The sequence below is a fragment of the Dermacentor albipictus genome, chromosome 8, assembly GCF_038994185.2.
Source record: "Dermacentor albipictus isolate Rhodes 1998 colony chromosome 8, USDA_Dalb.pri_finalv2, whole genome shotgun sequence".
In the NCBI taxonomy this organism is placed as follows: domain Eukaryota; kingdom Metazoa; phylum Arthropoda; class Arachnida; order Ixodida; family Ixodidae; genus Dermacentor; species Dermacentor albipictus.
Window position 1 is genome coordinate 85,814,594 of NC_091828.1, and position 18,297 is coordinate 85,832,890.

An 18,297-nucleotide genomic window follows, 5' to 3' on the forward strand; every position below is an offset into this window, starting at 1 on the left:
CGTGTGTCCATCAAACCAGTCTCTCTTAAGAATTCGATGAGGAGACGTGAAGTTTCTTTACGGGCTATAACTGATCCCTCGGGAAATATAAGGTGTTGCAGGCGCGCATGCGGAAGGTCCTTGTTTTGCAGATTTTTCAGGAGAGTGTCCCTTTCATCTTGGAATTGTTGGCAGGACCACAAAAAGTGCCTAACGTCTCCTGTCTCGTTGCATGCCGTACAGTTCGGAGAATTGATTCGCCCCGTTTTAAATAACCAGGCCGCTGTATTAGCGGATCCTGTCCTTAGTCTATATAGAAGTGTGGCTTCCTCTCGGTGCAATCTCTTGGTTACGCAGGGCATATGCGGTGGAACCCAAAGCGACGCAAAGTGATTTCGAATGTCAGATTTTCGCACTTGATTACTCTTTGGAGCCTTGATTTTGGGAGGATTGGCTCATTCCCACAACGCTAGATTAATCCATGAAGGTCGCGCGTTCGCGCCCGTTCGCATAGGAATTCAAACAGAAATAACACCTAACAGCTACCGCCACCGATCCTCGCTGCCAAAATAAACAGCAGAGGCAAGGTAGCTTCCATAGAAAAGACCCTAGGACGCGTGATGGAAATGCTCTGCGGGATGGAGACCAGATTAACTCAACTAGAGAGACCCAAGGCCCAAGCCAAAGCCAGGCTCATGGTGTCGACAGTGCAGAATCAGGCAAACCCGAATCGCGAAAGTGGGGCTAAAGGGCTAATTGATGATTCTCAGTAGGCAAAGTGACGAACGCGAATATCAGCAATCTCAAAATCTGGCACTGGAACTGCGCAAGTTTTTCTAGAGGCGCAAGGCCCCATTGGGACGGCTTACGAAGTCTATTGCGGACAAGCCGCAAGTTATATTGTAACAGGAAACGCCATGTACAGCAGAAATTTCCTTCTCGGTGTACCGCACTATAGCATGCACGAGAGAAAAGGGCAGAAGTATCGCTACCCTAATCAGAAGAAAAAACAACTCGTTCGTTGAGCACGAGGTCCGCGCGTACAAAGCGGGCCTAGGGGCCCAGTTAATAGAGATCGTACCCAGCAGAACAATCAAATCTAACATTTTCATTCTCAACGTTTACAGCGCACCATCCGACAGGAAAGGGGTCTTCAAAACATTACTAGGCACAGTGTCTAGAGCGGCGAGAAGCGTGCTTCTCGTTGTTGCGGGTGACCTTAACGCACCCAATACGGAATGGGGGTGTAGTTAATAAAGTACAAAAGGAATGAACTTGGCCTTCAACGCTGCAGAGCTCGGCTTAACACTCGTCACAGACCCAATGCTCTCCACCGGATCCGGTTATTCGGTCAGTCTAGATACGACCCCGGATCTCACCTTTCTCCGAGGTATCCAAGGCACGTGAGACAACCTCCAGGAGGGGCTAGGCAGTGACCATTACATACTTGAAATTCTGTTTCGTGTCAAACCCAGACCACCCGCTAGAAATGAGTATGTGGACTGGGACCTCTTTCGAAAAATCAGAAATGAAACAGTCCAGATCTGCAAGACAATCTGAACATGGCTGTTAAAGGAGCAACCAAAGAAATCATTACGGATCTTGAAGTTCCTAAAATGGATTCGCGACTCGCTCACCTTCTGGATGCCAAACACGCCCTCTCAGACAGGTAGAAGACCCAAAAGCCTAATCGTAGACTCAGATCGAAAATCGCGCTTCTTAAAAAGGAGATTGACGTGTACCCAAACGGACGGGCGTACGCGAAGAGGTAACAAATGGAGCTTATTGAAAAGTCTCCTCCATCATAAACAGTCTAAGGACACGCTTAGCCTTGCAACATATAGGCTCATAAAGAAGCAAATCGCAATCGGTCTCACCGACAGAGGAATTAGCCAACAACTTAGCACATACTTATCTCCCCCTCCCCAAAGACGCGGATCGCCCGGTAGAGCGAGTAACCTACACGGGATTCTCGGCACCTAATCTAGACGAACCTTTCACCGTGTCAGAGATTAGACACGTTCTCTTCAAGCTAAATGGCAGATCAGACCCGGCACCTGATGGAATCACGAACAAACTCCCCAGGAACTTAGACGATAGGGCAATCGAGATAGTCACGGCCGAAATCAATGAGGTATGGGAAAACTGGACAGGTCCCGGTAGACTGGCGTACCGCAAAAGTTGTACTCATGCCCAAACCAGGAAAACCCCCACACACAAATAATCTGCGGCCTGTTTCCCTTACATCATGTATCGCCGAGGTTGCGGAGCACGCGATACATATCAGGATCACTGAACATATTGAAAACAAGGAGCTCTTTAGACACAACCTAATCGGCTTTAGACAGGCGTTGTCCACACAGGACGCTATGCTTTTGCTTAAGAGAGCAATCTTTCATAACCCTACTCGCGATGTGAGAGGGATCCTCGCACTGAACCTCACCAAGGCCTTCGACAAGTGTGCGTATAAACACATCCTGACGGAGATTTCCTCTCTTAACTTGTGTCAGCGGTTTCATGATTACATCAGATCTCTCCTCGCGAATCGCAAGGCATACCTCCGACTAGGCACTGTCACGGGAGGACCCTCCAAACTAGGCACCTTCGGCACCCCCCAGGAATCGGCCCTCTCCCCACTCTTATTCAATATAGCCATGAACAAACTCTCCACTCGCCTCGCTGCAGTCCCGAACGTCGGTCCCGCCATTTATGTGGACGATAGCACGATCTGGGCGCCGGGCGGTTCGCTAGCCATGCTCGAAAACTCTTTACAAAGCACGTTGGAGCCTACCGAAGACTTTCTTTCAAACACGGGCCTTGAACTCTCCCGCGCTAAATCAGAGCTACTGTTACACCGCAAGTCCAGAAAAGGGGTCAGGAAGCTTGCGCCTCTGGAAACTCTGCCGATAGAAATTCGAGCTGAAAATGAGCATCCCATACCGACGACGGACTCGGTCAAGATTCTAGGTCTCCTCATTGATGCCAAGGGCTGTAACTCGACGGCCCTCAACAGGCTCACTGGACAGGCTTGTTATGTCCTAAGACTTGTAACCCGCGTTTCAAATCAAAGAGGTGGTCTCAAAAGGACAATTTGCTTAGAGCTTATCAGGTTTCTTCCTGAGTAATGTTATCTACGTCGCGCCGTACCTTATTTGGGGTAAAGCGGAAAAGATTATGCTAGGCTCCCTAATCAGAACCGGCCTCAAGCGCATGCTCGGCGTTCCACATTCCACAAGCATTGAGAAGCTGCTGGAGCTAGGATTCCATAGCATTATAGATAAGCTAATAGAATCTCACACAGCGGCTCAAACAATAAGACTTTCATCCACTAAGCCAGGGATCAAGATTTTAGAAGAAGCGGGAATACAACCCCGACATGAACCGGCGACCAAAGTTAGCTTCACCCGGGAAACCAGAACTCGCCTAACGGTTGACCCGTCCAGCGAGACATCCATCCAGTGTATAACAAGGGTAGAAGATTCGCGAGAGCCAAGTTCATCCTTAAAAAGATCAATCGGCAGAAAGTATATGCCCTCTTTGTCGATGCTACCAGATATGACAGTGGGGAAAGGATCGCTGTCTCGGTGGTAGATGCCGGGGCCAACCTGGTCAATGCAGCCACTGTTTATACGAAGTTTGCCCATGTGGAGGAGCAAGCAGCTATCGTTCGGGCTTTTCACCGCTCAAAAGTTCCCGCTGTCGTCTTCTCAGACTCGCGCATGGCGGTTAGGTCCTTCTCGTCCGTCCGCGTGTCTGAACAGGTGAACAGTATTGTGATTAAAGCACTTCAAAGGACTAGGGAAAGCAGTGAAGGAGGATATCCGCTCTCGTGGTTCCCAGCCCATCTAGACGGCTCAGTTAACCCGCTTGGATGTAATCCTAACGAGCAGGCCCATCAGGGAGCACGCGAATTCACGTACCGCACTGTCGCGGGTAGCCAGGCTTGGACCGATGTCAACACCCACAAAGATCCATTATGAACTTTCCGCGAAATTGTTTCCCATTATCGACTGGGCAGGAGGACACTTCCACCCCCTCACCCCAAACTGAACAAACCTCAGGCAAGCACACTTAGACTTCTGCAAACCCGTTCGTATCCCACTCCTCGTTCCCTTAACAGGATAGATCCTGACCACTCACAGTCGGGCCCCAAATGTGGTTATGACTCATGCTCTTTTCAACACATGCGCTGGCTGTGCCCAGCCCTTAACCCCTCTCCACCCATCACGAAATAACAATGGCAGGAATCTCTCAAGAGCAGCAATCTTCACATTCAACCACAGGATGTCCAGAGGGCCCACGACATTGCGGCGGGACTTCATCTCCCAGTCCCGTCATGGGCGGAGCCACCGGCTTGATCTTCGGGAGCCTTCGGCTTTGGCTCCCCAAGATCTCAGTCCCTCAAGACTCAAATAAAGTCCTTGTCATGTCATGTCAATGCCTAACATTTAGGAATGCAATTTTGCGGATGAACGCGTCCCGTAAGTTCTTTGTTCGTCATCGTATACAATATGCGTGCGTTCAGTTACTTAAATTAATAAATGTTTGCTATTCATCTCAAGCGCTGAATTTCACGAATTTGTTGCACCCGTTCAGACATGCGTACATTTGTGGTATAACAGTTTTAGCGTCGAGTCTCTGTGCTGGGTAGCTAGAGTTCAATACCGAGCATCCGCTGCGATTATTTGTTCCTTCATGTATATTTAATGCGAACTAGTTCTAGTGTCTCAACTCGGCCCTTTGCTTTCGCTTGACGTTTGTATCGCGCCTTCACTACGTTTTGTACGGGCCTCCCAAAAACAACCACGTCCTCTCATTGCCTTGACAGCATGTGCGATCGAGATAATGAGAGCACGTGCACAGCACGTGCAAGTGTTTTTTGTGCACGTGCTCTCGATTCTGTAAGCAAATTTTGGTCTTGTGGCGCGAAGCGCGCGCAAGTCGTTTCAAAGCGCTCGTTCGTGTTGCCTAGAGAGAAATACGCGTGCCTCTGAATTTATAACTTAGTGGTTAGAACACATCGGGCATTGGTGATTGTGGGGACCCTAGTTATAATCCCAGCATGATCACCTACTCTTGTTTTTTATTATTATTTTTTTTTCATTCAAGAAGCCCGAGCGGATGCGAGTCAGGAACGTACGGAAATATGCCTGCTATATGAGACCGACAATGCTATGCATAAAGAAAATAAACGAAGGAAAAGAACTGGCAGTATTGTGCGTTTCATCGTCCAACATTCATTTTATTTCGCCCTCGTCGGAATGCGGCCGCCATGGCCGGGAACAAAGCACAAACCTCGAGTTTAGCAATGCGACGTCACGACGTCTTTGACACCCCGGCAGCTCGATTTTCCCGTTTCAATGCCACTTGAACCCAAGCATTCTGTTTTTCTTTTCTTCTTTTTAGGGGAGGCAAACGGTAAACTCACCTCTATAATACACGCTGCCATCGACTAGACCCCTAAACGACTAGCAGAAGCGGCCAACAGAATGTAGTTGACTTGTATTTAGACTTACAGTATATCCACACCACGAAATTCTTAAAGGTCACGTCACCGACCAAAATAGCTGCCAAACGCAGTACGGAGGAACGTTCAACCTTTGAGAACTACACCTTTCACGACGTTCCGGGCAAACGATATCGGGAAACTATTCCGCGCTCTCATGCCCGAGATTTGTGCACGAGTGGGAGGTTTGCCAATCTCCCGAGGGGCTACAATGGAAGCCGGGGGAAGGGGAGATCATAGCACGCTCGCTAGCTCTGCTAGAGAAGTACACAAAGAAGTAGGCGAATCGAAGGACCAGAAGAAAGACGTTGCTGACGTCACTGGACTCACTTTTTGGCTGTCTGGAAGTTCAGTTGCTTTCTCAAAAGTGGAGGGGCAAAAAAAAAAGAAAACCTGAAGGCACGCACTTCACTATACCGCATCGCACCGTCTTTGCTGACTCGACGATTTCAGTCGCCGTTCTGCATCTTCTTTTCTGGCGGCAAATTTTTTGTAGAGCGGCGTAACTGTATACGCATGTGTAGAGGTATAACAGCGAGAGAGATAATTGAAGCCGCGGGCCCGTATTGTGCTAGGAACGCAGCAACCTGCATCAGCGCGTTGGCTCAACTGAGGGCAGTCGAAGATAGAATTGAACTGCGTGAATGTCACGCCTGTCAGTTCAGGCGAAATAAACGATGGGAGCTTTACGTAGAGCTTCTATTTTGGGCGCTTTTCTACTTCAGCCGGGCAGCCCGCATAGAATGTGCGATCTGCGCGTATGACAGCAGCAAATCGGTTCGCAGCTAGGTATTGTGCGTTCCCGTGTTTCTCTCTCTCTCTTTCTCTCTCAACTTCTTCTTTTCTTTCAGGAATGTAGCCATTACACTCTTGTTGTTTTCTTTTTATAGTGGCCCATCATGAGCCCAGCAAGTATTTTTTATTGCTTCGAGTAAATTGTTGTGACAATTCACTGATGTTGCTTGAACAAAAAAAAATTATTTAGTGTGGTATTTATATTTACGTCACCCTCAGCGCCAACACTGCAATACAAAAAAGGGCGAGGAGGGGGGAGGGGGAGTTAAATCGCAACAATAAAGCATAAAAACATATGTGTTCCTCGACGATTCGCACGAATCTTCATTATAACATAAATAAAACTCCAATTGTCCTGGACTGCCGAAAGAACAAAAACAGTCATTTTGCATTTCTTTGTCGCTAATTTATCATCACTATTATGCATACCTTGCTCTCTGTCACAATCGTCATCAACAAAACCACAGCCTCCGCCAGCTTAAAATGCGCACCCGCCGTGGTTGCACAGTGGCTATGGTGTTAGGCTGCTGAGCACGAGGTCGCGGGATCGAATCCTGGCCACGGCGGCCGCATTTCGGTGGGGGCGAAATGCGAAAACACCCGTGTTCTTAGATTTAGGTGCACGTTAAAGAACACCAGGTGGTGAAAATTTCCGGAGTCCCCCACTACGGCGTGCCTCATAATCAGAAAGTGGTTTTGGCACATAAAACCCCATATATTATTATTATTAGCTTAAAATGCGTGACGTCACACTGACCGACCGGTGCTTTGATTCCGACGTGAAACTGGAAAAAGAAAACATGAAACATTTACTCCCCGTTTCCGCTCGCAATAATCAAACCCTTTCCACTTAAGGAATGGTCAATCAGTTACGAAAAAAAGAAATTATTTGCTATTTTACTGTATCGTTCCTTTAAAGCAGCCAGGTGTAGTATATTGGGGCACGGCACAATATTAGCTATCTTGGCGATGTGAACGAACGGATACTCCACCCGCTGTTTCTAAAGCTGAAGAGCGGATTGTGCTAGAGTAAATCCTTGACATGTGTTGTGGGAGTGTAAAGCCATCGGCTACTCCCTCAGCGAGGATAGGTGGGCTGCGCTCGTGGGCAGCCCCGAACTCAACGACCAAAACCTGGCCGTCCAGAGTGCCCGCGATCGGGCCGTCAAGCTCGGCTTGGCGGTCCCTACGTGGGACTAGCCGGGTGGCGCGGGGTCTCCCCTGCGTATTCTCTGGACCGAAATAAAGTTACCTCACTCACTCACTCACTCACTCACTCACTCACTCACTCACTCACTCACTCACTCACTCACTCACTCACTCACTCACTCACTCACTCACTACCGAAAGATACGGTCACGCATGGCTAAGCGCCTCCGAGAATCGGGCATGCCCACCTGCCTTGCCGTTGTCCTATCTCGCTCTTTGCCGGCGGTATAGCCCAGGTGTGTGCAGTCTCGTCACGACCGAAAGAGTGGCGACGTTGAACTATAATACCATTGTACCGGCTGGGTTGTGATCGTTCGATGAACAATCACGAACTCTTCGGGCTGGCCTAAGCCGACAGGACGACACGGCATTCACAAAAGAGGAAGAAAGAAAATTTGTCGCAAGACTGCGCGGCTTGCACCCAGCGCTGTCACAGCGTCGAAAGCCGGAGGAGCGGCGGCACAGGGGCTCCGTTTTCGGAAGCGCACGCACTAGAGGATCTTTACGGTGCACTTCTATACTCTGTTTTCTTCACTACCCTTTTTATCCCTTTCCCCTCACCCGTACAGCGCCATGGAGGTGCCCTCGCACGCGAGGCAGTAACAGCGCTGTACTTATCTCTTCCTTTTCCCCTTTAAAACCACTCACACACACACATCTTTGCGGCGAAGTCTTTCTTCGTGTCCTCTTTCGCGAGAACGGTCTGAACTGTCCGTCCGGCGTCGACGTCGCGCTACGGCTTATGCTGCTCTCTGCACTGCGGTTCGCTGAGCCTGAGGTTGCCTGGTTGTACCCGCACGTTTTTCTTCGATTCTGCGATTCGCGTCTTCAGCAGCGGTCCGTAGCTTGCGAGGGTAATAATGTGCACCGAAGTGTAAACACAGGTATCGAGGCTACGTGGTGGAATTATCACATTCCATGACCCATAACACGATACGACACTGTTGATTATGATGATGATGATGATGATGAGGATGAGGACGATGATGATTTATTGACTTCCACTTGTATACGGGTACGTGACAAATAGTCGCCTAGCCCAGTTGAGTTAACCACGTCCAGCTGCATGCAACTACCACATGTAGGGACACCTGCCGTAATACAACGCAATCACAATGCAAAGTTTGCATGTGTCGATTCTACGCGGCGCGCATGTCTCATCGCGCGACTGGTGGCACGTCTGGATGCTGCTGCTGCCGCTGCTGCTGCCTGACTTCCAATCCCGGTGCCGCCGCAAATTCACTGGGTCTTCTAATGAGCATAGAGATGTACCGCGACCCCGTCCTGGATTGTTCGTATGGGTTCCCATCTCAAAATGGGGCCCTGCAGATATTTGCGCAGGTCTCTGGGCACCTCTCGTCCCAGCCACGGCTTTGGTGAAACAGTCGAGCGTCCGTCGCCGCTGTGCGAGGCAGGCAAGTGCTGCCGTCGGGTACCTACAGGTACAAAACAAGAATGTACTCCCGCTAAACGCATTATAATAAGGACCACAGTAGCGCATAAAAGCTTTCTTCAATTTAGAAAAGTGCAACCTCAATGAGGTAGCAAATGAAGCAGCACGAGGACTTTCTAGCCGTGCTCTTCAAGACCGAGCAACTTACGCTTCACCCGGGGAACACAGGGATCGATTATTAACATATAACGAAATCACGAAGCATTATTATTTAAGCAGAAGGGAGTACCCATTGCCACACGGTAAGCTTTGCAGAGCCCAAGCGGTCACATTACGTTTGCTACAGACTAGAACATACCCAAGTCCATATTTTATTAACAGGATCTATCCTGAGAGGGAAACTCAAATCAACTGTAATAAGTGCAATGGCATCATTACTCTTGACCACATGCTTTGGCAGTGCCCCGCGGTCTTCACAGACTGCGACAAGGAAGAAGAATGGTGGCGGCAAATGCTACATAGCGAATCACTCTCTGACCAATTACGGGCAGTCCAGAAGGCCCGCGATGTGGCTGAAGGGCTCGGCCTGACAGTCCCAACGTGGGAGCGGCCCGCGTCAGCCTATGGTTGACCTTTAGGACCAAATAAAGTTCCTCATACCATACCATACTGTTTTGCTTAATCATTCTTGAAAATAAGTCCATGGGTACGCTCTCGAATCAATACGCCGAAGCTTGGTTGACGGACTACACCGAAAGCACATGACGCTGCACACTTCGCGACGGTCCGCAGAAGTAAGCAAATGACTAGCGATAATACTTATTTGCTGCAAGCTATTGTCAAGTACAGCTACACTCCGAGCCTTGTGCGCAGCATGAACAGATCTATCGAAACTCAGCGCACCCGGGATTGATTGGGCGGAAAATAAAGAATCGGATAGTAACTCCACCAAGAAGCGTTCCCAATAAAAAAAAATAAACGGCAAGCCGCTGCTTCAAAGTTATTGGCAAATGAAAAAAAAAACGAAGAGCAAAAGACAATGATCTTCATTTACTTCGCAAGCAGCGAATTTAAACCGTCTGGCATACATTTCCAGCCCCGCTTCTAGTACAAGCACCGTATACTCGGCTTGCATCTTTTGCACAAGACGTAGTGAGCTACGACAGCGGTTACATATCCACTGAAGCTCTGGCCAAGGCATCATGTCGTCCACACAGTCACTGTCGATGATAACCGCAAAAAAATGGCTGTGGCTTAGGTAAGGTTAAGCCCAGGATGCGAAGCATACTAGCCTTTATTTTAGTTGTTGAACCACTGTTTAGCCTGGTGAACTGCTGTTGCTTGGCTATATTTGGTTCGGCTAGACGAAGAAACAACTCATGCATTACTTCTTCGCCTTCAAGAGTGGAACGCGACAGCGTTCCCGTCGACCCGCCAAGGGGTGTAAGACAATGGGCTACAGGGCAGCGACTACGCGCCCCGCATTGGACGCGGTGAGCGTCGAGCAAAGCAGCGTTCGGCGCGGCAACGAAATGTGCGCCTGAGCAAGAGACGCACGCCTTAGAAACAGCGCGTTTCTAAGGCAACACCGCATTCACTAGAGGCGCTTTTGTACCGCTTTGAAGCGTTGTACTCGTGGCTCAGTGGTAGCGTCTCCGTCCCACACTCCGGAGACCCTGGTTCGATTCCCACCCAGCCCGTCTTGCAAGAGTTGAGCCAAAGCCACTTCTCCTCTGTCGTGACGTCACGGTGTCACGTGATTTCATGGTCACCGCCGCGCCTGAGGAGCTGGGTTGAGCCCTCGTAATATGCTTCGCATAAAACAAATGTTCTGCGGAGCCGCACTAGCGTTATGCGCACCCATTGTAAACGCAGAGGCAACGGAGGCAGCCGAGGCAACCACTGGAGGCGTCAAGCACGTGATTAAACATGGCGGCGCCCACGGAATCACCGTCAAAAGGTTAAAAATTACATTATGGGGTTTTACGTGCCAAAACCACTTTCTGATTATGAGGGACGCCGTAGTGGAGGACTCCGGAAATTTCGACCACCTAGGGTTCTTTACCGTGCACCTAAATCTTAGTACACGGGTGTTTTCGCATTTCGCCCCCATCGAAATGCGGCCGCCGTGGCCGGGATTCAATCCCGCGACCTCGTGCTCAGCAGCGTAACACCATAGCCACTGAGGAACCACGGCGGGTCGTCAAAAGGTTCTACAGTCGAGACAATTGAGAGAGGAAAGTAAAGCCAGGTCGAAGGAACGGGATTTTCAGAATTGCCACTTCAGGTGCCCAAGAAAGGTCTCTTCAACACTGCGATATCTCGCAGCATTTCTTGAATGCCAATCGCATTGACGTCGACAGTTAGCGTAAGATGGGTTTCTGCCCGATATTTTTGTCTTCTTCCTGTCTGTCTGCCTTTCCTACCGACTTTCTTTCTATTGCTTGCTTCATTCTAGTGTCACCCTAAGAATGCTTGCGGAATTTCGCTTTTCAGAAGAAGGCACTTCCTTGACGCGCGTCAGTGAATTGTCTAATCAAGACATTCGCAATTTCGACAACGCGTGGACTAGTTCCGCGAACAGAGGGCGCGCATTTTGCATATTTTCCCCGAACTCCTGCCCTATTTTCACCCCTATATTACTCCATAGTAAGTGCACACTCCACGTACTTGACACGACGGGTTCTTTAACTTTTGCGGAGGGAGGTAAGATGGCAGTCGAAGAGAGAAGCAACTGGAAAGTCAAACATCGTCTGCACGTGCCTCGATTTCGCAAGATCATCGTGCTTTCTTATTTGCTCGTTTTACGCGTTGCACAATTTTTCGGGGGTGCTGCTTACGCTTTGCATAGACGCAATTCCCCCTCTCCCCCCATCAAAAAAAACAAAACAACAACGACAAATGATTGATGTAGGCCCGGCGACGTAAGTGATAGACGTCGCAGCGGAGATGCTCCCGATCAATTTTGACGAAATACGGTTCTTCGACGTGACTATCAATGAGCACGTTACGCGAGAATTTTCACGCAAACGCCTGCTATATCGGAAAGTGGCCGCAACAATGCCTGTCTCGTCTATGTGGGTATTCATTTTTTCTTTTTTTTTTTGGGGGGGGGGGTTAGTGCGAGATTCTTCTCTGGTATGCTGTAAAGCGTCAACTAGCCCAGCGCGGCACCTTCTTAAGCAACCTTCTTAAGCAACCGTGGCGTCGTACGAAACCCGCCACCATGTTCTCAGTAACGGAACACCCTGGCGACGGAGACAACGCCATCGTCAATACGCGAAAAGGAATGTTCAGCAGCTATGCGGAACTAGCGAAGTGACGTTCACGGAGGTGAGACGCCCTAGTAAGATCGAATAGGCACAGGCTCATACGAGCGGGATTGGTCAATTGCTGTAGACGTTGGAGACCCAGGTGATTGAACAATTGTCACTTGTGCAATATCTTTCAGCTAAATATTGGCACAAGAGGATTTTTTCAGTAGTTTATTTTTCAAAAAAAAAAAGTGAAAGGCTTCTGAAGACTTTACAAGAAGGTGCTTGCGCAATAGAAACTTCTTATGTGCCCAGAGAGAGAAAGAGAGAGGCATTTATTATGATAGAAAAGCTGGAAGGTCGGCCTGAATCAATGTTCTGACCTGCTACTAGGCGTTGGGGGAAGGAGAAAGGGTGTTGAAAGAAATAATGGAGAAGACGTTGAATATGGGGATGCAGATGGTGTCCGCGCTGCTAAACTTTAATATAGAGAACTGTTGCATTCTCTTTGCAGTAATGAGTTTCTCCATCCGCAGTCCTAACAGCGAATAAGAATAAATAACGTGATCTGCGAAAAGCGAGAATCAAAGCAGGTTAATAATTCCGTGAAGATCCTAAGTAGTTTTGTAAGGCTCCGAAGGCCTAGATAAGAAACAGAATCCGTAGATGGCGGGCCACTTCATAAAGGAAGAAAGTGTCACTTCCTCTCAAACTATCTCCTATGTATTCCCCAACGAAAGATGTAGTAAAAGAATAGTTTTGTGAAGATCCTAAGTAGTTTTGTAAGGCTCCGAAGGCCTAGATAAGAAACAGAAACCGTATATAGCGGGCTACTTCAAAAAGCAAGAAAGTGTCACTTCCTGTCAAACTATCTCCTACGTATTCTCCAACGAAAGATACAGTAAAAGCCCTCAAGTGGCTTGATTTCTCGCGACAGACGTCCAAAAAAACTATAAGCTCAATTTACCGAGTTCGTTGGCACGTGTAACAAAGCACTGTTCGAGCAGATAATGATCGAATTCTCGTTAAACCGTTTTTCTCGCCTCTGGCGTCTGCCTGCAACAAATTTATTCCAAATCTTTCTGAAAAAAAAAGAAAAGCCTTCCTCTAGCGACGTACGCGTGGTACAGACGATCGCACTCTTGAGAAAGATTGGTCTTAGCTCTCCGTCGTCTGCTACGGAAGCAAGATAGCAGACGACTGGCATTAAATACGAAAAACCCCGGCGACGGCACTGGTTTGCATAATATCAAGTAAAAAAAGCGACATATGAGCCAGCAATAAAACTTTACATGCAAATGAATATATGACTCGAGAGTAGAATATTGAGATATTCAAATGTAGAAGTGCCGTCGCAGGTCGGCCCGTTGCGTAATATTGTTGTGACACTCTGAATATTATTATAAAAGCAAGTGCAATGCTAAGTCGTCTGGCTTGCGAGCGCCGTGCGTTTGTGCCAAGAAAAGACCATAACTCGCGGATTTTCTTCCCCAGTCATTCACGATTCCGCGCACTAGTATGAGCATAAAAGAAGTTTAGAAACGATAGGCGGCCAGAAATATTCAGTGTGCAGCACTTGTGCGTCCACGCGTAGCTGTAAGTATTCCCCATATTATGCAATCGCACAGCGCGCTTCTTCGGTCACGCAAAATATTCCACATTAGGGAAGAAACCTCTTGGCGGCGATGCATTTAGAGGCAGTCTAAGATTCGCTGGGGAAAAGGAAGAAAGCGGTGAATTGGAAACGAATGTCCCCACCGTACCGAGAATGAATTCGGACGGCGAACAGTGATAAACCCTAAGTTCTTTCAACTACTGCCTTCGATTGGTGTAATGTGCTCTGAAATTAACTTGGGTTAGAAATAACAAAACATGTGTCAAATTTATGATAGTATGTTGAGTACTTTCCATCGACCAATGCCGTCGTCCGTGGAGAAAAAAAAATTAATAACCGAACCAGACCAAGCAATGGCTACTGCAGTGCAATTCTTCACCCTCAATATCCGCTATAGCATCACCTGGCGCTATGAGGTTAAAAAAAAAATAGAATTCTCTCAGTCAGGAATCGACAGAATGCTCGACATTGTTTTTCTCACTGTTTTACGAATTTTATTTGATTCGTTGCAGTGTTGTTGAAAATGCTTGAAACTAACATTTTGCCGGCTTCTCAACTGTGCGTTGAAAAATAATTAAAATATGATAACGTGAAGGAATAGAAAATAAAAAAGAGCAAGAATCGGCTTTATCAAACGTGCTTCTATATTACATGAAGTAAAAAGGACAACAACAAAACGGCACCTTGGTTCAGTTTCAACATCATTTTTCTTTGTTAATTTCATATTAGAGGCTCGTAATTGGGCATTGCGAGGAAGCCTTAGCTCTGGAGTGCCCACGTAACTTAGAAATAGGTTTTTGTTAGAATACGCTTCACAATATTGCATCAGGCTTTTATTCTTTTTTTAAAAGAGAAGAGTTAAAATCTAGTCACTCTAGTAAGCAGACCAACCTTTGTTTGATGTCATTATATATATATATATATACATTTGCAAACACTTTTAACAACTCAAAACGTGGAAGAAAGAAAAGAGGTAGTAACTCTTTTAGCAAATATTGTGAAAACTGTTACCATTGTGACGTCTAAAGCTGAGAAATTTTATTTGGTGCACTCATAGATATACCACTAATATGTGAGCAGAAATATTTCTAAAACCCCCGTAAGCTTTCTAGGACTTTCAAGTTGTAATATGATGTACGCAGTTTGTCCTTTTTAGATGCGCCAACCGGTGCAGCTTCCAGAACCGGGATGGTTGCTTTTCGTGCGGAGCTACGTATTTGTAAACTTCGTGCTTCATGTTTATTTTTTTTTGCCAGCTCTTCGATTTTAAATCACTTCTGTGAAACGAATGCGGCCATAAATCGTCAAGATGCTTTCTACAGTTGTTATACCTTAACGTTCTTTCTTGAACGCAGTGAACGTTTCTCCAGATCGCTGTCTAGCGGCTGTCTCATGAGGACATTTAGGTGGCTTAAATGTATTTCAATATAAAGTTCATAGTTGACCCTGGGGTAAAGCTTTCTATAACCAATAGCACTGACGAGCATACCACATCGAGACAATGAAAAATGAAAGGCAGAAAGGCCAATCTAGGGTGCACTGCCCGGCAATAATGAAAAGGGAAGGAAAAATTTAAAGATAGAGAGATATAGAGAGACAAAGCAAGGAGAGGAAAGGTACGAAGGTCGACCAGAATAGCAGCCCGTCTCCTACTCTACACAGGGGGTGGAGGAAAAGAGAGAGAGAGAGAGGGGGAACACCGTGTACAGGGAGCGGGGAGATGCGCGTAAGCAGGGAAACGGTTAATCAGACTTCGGGACCTGCATTATTAGTTCGCGAATGACTTGCGGTGCCAGTGTCCGACGTGCAAAGGTTCGAAGAAGTTTTCGTTAGAAGCAAATGTTCTACTAGAGTCCAGCCGGCTCAGTGCGGTCTGTAAAGAGAGGTGCCGGGACGTCCTACTGAGAGCGAGTGAACAAGTTTTCGATAGCTCATCCAGACACGCGAGGTTAACCCTTCGGTGTATCAGACGTTCGAACGGCGCCAGAGGATAACGAAAAAATTGATATAATCAAGTAACGCCAAGTGTCGATGCCCGCTGTGGATTCATTGACGTGTGGAAACGCTCTAGCACTTCGATTTAGGTGCACCGTTATATTAAACACCCGGGTGGTCAAAACTTGGTCTTCAGTCAGCCGCTACGGCGTGCCTATACTGATCAGGTCGAGGTTCAAGGACGTGATGCTCAAGATGTTAATTTATTTAGACGCAACTCGAAGTCCTCCTTGCTATAGCGTTTCTCGTAGACCGCGTGTTGCCTTAGGACGTTAAACTCAAAGGACATAATTTCGTTTTAATCTTATAAACGGGAAAGTGAAAGTTATCGTTCCCACGAAACCAGCGCCATGTCACGAAGGAGATCCCACACGAGTTTTTTGCGATGACTGGCGATTTCTAGCCGTGTTCCGTTGAAACGAGGTGAGGACAACTAGAGACACACAGCCTGTGCGACAGAGACAAAGCAGTAGGGTGGGGCTAAAAATGAATCTGCAGAAAACTAAAGTAACGTTTAATAGTCTCGGAAGAGAACAGCCATTTACGATAGGTAGCGAGGTACTGGAAGTGGTAAGGGAATACATTTACTTAGGACAGGTAGTGACCGCGGATCCGGATCATGAGACTGAAATAATCAGAATCATAAGAATGGGCTGGGGCGTGTTTGGCAGGCATTCCCAGATCATGAACAGCAGGTTGCCATTATCCCTCAAGAGAAAAGTGTATAATAGCTGTGTCTTACCAGTACTCACCTACGGGGCAGAAACCTGGAGGCTTACGAAAAGGGTTCTACTCAAATTGAGGACACCCGCCGTGGTTGCTCAGTGGCTATGGTGTTGGGCTGCTGAGCACGAGGTCGCGGGATCGAATCCCGGCCACGGCGGCCGCATTTCGATGGAGGCGAAATGCGAAAACACCCGTGTGCTTAGATTTAGGTGCACGTTAAAGAACCCCAGGTGGTCAAAATTTCCGGAGTCCTCCACTACGGCGTGCCTCATAATCAGAAAGTGGTTTTGGCACGTAAAACCCAAAAAAAAAAAAAAATTGAGGACGACGCAACGAGTTATGGAAAGAAGAATGATAGGTGTAACGTTAAGGGATAAGGAAAGAGCAGATTGAGTGAGGGAACAAACGCGAGTTAATGACATCTTAGTTGAAATGAAGAAAAAGAAATGGACATTGGCAGGACATGTAATTAGGAGGGAAGATAACCGATGGTCATTAAGGGTTACGGACTGCATTCCAAGGGAAGGGAAGCGTAGCAGGGGGGCGGCAGAAAGTTAGGAGGGCGGATGAGATGCAAGAAGTTTGCAGGGACAACATGGCCACAATTAGTACATGACCGGGGTAGTTGGAGAAGTATGGGAGAGGCCTTTGCCCTGCAGTGGGCGTAACCAGGGTGATTATGATGATGATGGTGAGGGTGGTGATGATGATGATGACGATGATGATGTGCGAATATGTTGCCGCAGAATTCTATCACCAAAGTGGCTCATACCTTGTCTTGCATTCTTGACAGTTAGTACTCCGAATTTCAAGAATGACAGCCCACGTACAAATGTCATGAAACGAAGCACCGACAGCGCGTGCCTTTTGTGTTAAATCCCCCATTATCATCCCCCATTCTGATCCTTTTTCTTCCCCTCTTCCCCATCCCTTACGTAGAGTAGCAGGCCAGATGCTCCATTTTCCGGCCGACCTCTCTACATTTTCCAATCATTAAACCACTTCTTCTTTCTTGTCAGACTGAATTATTAAATGTGCAAAAGAATAACAGAACCCTGAAAATGGTGTGTGTGTGTGGGTTTTTCTGTTTTGTTTTTTTGGTGCGGCTGTGCACAGCCTCCGGGATCGGTCCACACAAGAGGTGGCGTTTCTACCAGAAAGCTCTTCTTCGTGCCCCGCGTCCACCGCCAGCGTTTCCCGGTAAGCATTGCGGTCACCCAAGCTGCAGTAGCAGGGAAACATGAGAAGCAGTCGGGGATCTTTGAATGCTACCGCACTACACTCTTAAAGACGACTATGAGGGGTCTTCCAAATTTTTCCCTTTCTTTACTTTACTTTACAATGTAACCTGCACCTGAAGCTGGCAGCGGCTTCATCTGTTGCCTGCTCCGTTTGCGCAAATAGTCCATTTACAATGCGCTGAGTCCTCAATGTTTTTTCTTTCTTTTTTTTTTTTTTGCTGCGGCAGACACATGCTTCGACCCTTAGCGGTAGCTCCGTCACTATTGTGCTCCACTGCTGAGCTCCGAGTCGGGGCTGCGAATCTCCGCTACGGCTGCCGCATTAGAACGGAAGCGTAATGCGAAAAAAAGAAAAGAAAATGAAATACTGACGAATAGCGCGCTTTGGTTGGACGATGAAATACCACGGGTGGTCGGAACGAGTGCAAAGTGCCTCAAGTTCAGATCCTGGTCGTGGTACTGAAAACACCAGAGCTTAAATCGTGATAGCAGGACGCTGGAAAGCGAAGACAGGGGTGGGGGGGGGGAGGGAGGAGAGAGAGAGTGAGGAGTGACAAGTGCTTCCATTGTGGAAACGCTACAAT

The 18,297-nt window shown here is 47.7% G+C and overlaps 1 protein-coding gene across 9 annotated transcripts in view; it reads left to right on the forward strand.

Annotated features, from left to right (window-relative positions):
* The window catches only part of LOC135898583 (GTP-binding protein Rhes-like), a 354,348-nt gene that overhangs the window by 222,278 nt on the left and 113,773 nt on the right, over positions 1 to 18,297 (forward strand). For 4 of the 9 annotated variants that reach the window (XM_070523651.1, XM_070523652.1, XM_070523655.1 and 1 more), the window contains exon 3: positions 17,589 to 17,672. The exons of 2 other annotated variants lie outside the window; for them this stretch is intronic. The gene's annotated coding sequence lies outside the window, so the exon portion shown is untranslated. The remainder of the gene's footprint in view (positions 1 to 17,588; positions 17,673 to 18,297) is intronic. 3 more of the 9 variants (XM_070523653.1, XM_070523654.1, XM_070523656.1) reach the window with 1 other exon arrangement.